The sequence below is a fragment of the Coregonus lavaretus genome, assembly GCF_964263955.1.
Source record: "Coregonus lavaretus genome assembly, chromosome: 13".
NCBI classification, from domain to species: domain Eukaryota; kingdom Metazoa; phylum Chordata; class Actinopteri; order Salmoniformes; family Salmonidae; genus Coregonus; species Coregonus lavaretus.
Genome location: NC_140000.1, coordinates 44,704,192 through 44,706,691, shown reverse-complemented (window position 1 = coordinate 44,706,691; position 2,500 = coordinate 44,704,192).

Genomic DNA, 2,500 nt, shown 5'->3' with positions numbered 1-2,500 from the left:
ACTGAAGAAGCTCAAACCTTGCTTACATTTCCAAGATATATATATATATATATATATATATATATATATATATATATATATATTTGAGTCTCGTGGGGGTGGAAGAGGGCATATCCTATGTTGACTTATGACAAGTTCATGGACTAGGGCCCTATAAAATATGCGTTGCGGACCGAATCACGGAATCCAGACATTAAACCCAAATTCAACAATATTCAAACATTTATTGAACTTAGTAGGAAATCAACTAAATCTATTCAACTTGTTAGAAAACATATTAATTTGCCCAAGCCAATCATAAGACATGAACAAAATGCATCAGTGATTGGTATTTCCATGAACTTTCTGAAAGGGCACAGGAATGCCCCTGTCTGTGTGCATGTGTGCGGTGCGCGCGTATGTCTACACTTTGTGTAGCCGTTAGCGATGATGCTAATGATAACCTTCTTCTGGTAGGGAAGGAATGGCTTTCCCCCAAAACCTTCGCAAGTAAATGTTAACTACAAAGTAGCCTATGCCTGCCTGGCAGAATTATACCGTGATCATTTGCATCACTCCAGTGGCCATTTGTCCTACAGCAACACCGCTTAACCAAACAAAGGTCTCTTCCTGGTGCACGCTTGCATTTAAGGGTAACTACACCCCAAAATCTAAATGTCTTCCATTTTTCCCAGACCTCAAAAATGGTCACCTGATAGGGTTTAAACATTGTTGTGGACATAGAACATCCAATTGTGCTGTTTTGCTATTAAAAAGGTGTACTTTTGAGAGCGAAAACCTGCCAAAACAGGGACAAACGGTCAACGGGGAAATCTAAACGGAGAAAAGGGAACTTGGGAATTAACGGAATCAGGCAAAACATTGAAGGGATTTTATAGTGCCCTAATGGACTACAGACATTGACAGTCTCCTAGACTAAAAACAAAGGCTGTATGTACTGCCTACATTTTGAGGGAAACGCAATGTCCATTATTTGATTTGATCAGGGCAGGGCAGGGCAGGGCAGGGCAGGGCAGCACACACAAACTGCATTTAGTCCAATAACAATCCATGATATTATTAGGGTGATAAATAAAAGGCAATTGCTCCATGACACAAGAGCACGCTCTACTGGGACAAAAAGCTTTCAGCACCTGGTATTCCCTAGGCGGTCTCCCATCCAAGTACTAACCAGGCCAGACCCTGCTTAGCTTCCGAGATCGGACTAGATCGGGCGTATTCAGGCTGGTATGGCCGTAAGCGAGGGAACAACTCTTGGTACACTATATAAAGTCAATGTGTCACTCACTCTGAACGAGACACAGAAAAGTATCCACTTTATGACACAGACTGAAGAAGCTCAAACCTTGCTTACATTTCCAAGATATATATATATATATATATATATATATATATATATATATATATATATTTGAGTCTCGTGGGGGTGGAAGAGGGCATATCCTATGTTGACTTATGACAAGTTCATGGACTAGGGCCCTATAAAATATGCGTTGCGGACCGAATCACGGAATCCAGACATTAAACCCAAATTCAACAATATTCAAACATTTATTGAACTTAGTAGGAAATCAACTAAATCTATTCAACTTGTTAGAAAACATATTAATTTGCCCAAGCCAATCATAAGACATGAACAAAATGCATCAGTGATTGGTATTTCCATGAACTTTCTGAAAGGGCACAGGAATGCCCCTGTCTGTGTGCATGTGTGCGGTGCGCGCGTATGTCTACACTTTGTGTAGCCGTTAGCGATGATGCTAATGATAACCTTCTTCTGGTAGGGAAGGAATGGCTTTCCCCCAAAACCTTCGCAAGTAAATGTTAACTACAAAGTAGCCTATGCCTGCCTGGCAGAATTATACCGTGATCATTTGCATCACTCCAGTGGCCATTTGTCCTACAGCAACACCGCTTAACCAAACAAAGGTCTCTTCCTGGTGCACGCTTGCATTTAAGGGTAACTACACCCCAAAATCTAAATGTCTTCCATTTTTCCCAGACCTCAAAAATGGTCACCTGATAGGGTTTAAACATTGTTGTGGACATAGAACATCCAATTGTGCTGTTTTGCTATTAAAAAGGTGTACTTTTGAGAGCGAAAACCTGCCAAAACAGGGACAAACGGTCAACGGGGAAATCTAAACGGAGAAAAGGGAACTTGGGAATTAACGGAATCAGGCAAAACATTGAAGGGATTTTATAGTGCCCTAATGGACTACAGACATTGACAGTCTCCTAGACTAAAAACAAAGGCTGTATGTACTGCCTACATTTTGAGGGAAACGCAATGTCCATTATTTGATTTGATCAGGGCAGGGCAGGGCAGGGCAGGGCAGGGCAGCACACACAAACTGCATTTAGTCCAATAACAATCCATGATATTATTAGGGTGATAAATAAAAGGCAATTGCTCCATGACACAAGAGCACGCTCTACTGGGACAAAAAGCTTTCAGCACCTGGTATTCCCTAGGCGGTCTCCCATCCAAGTACTAACC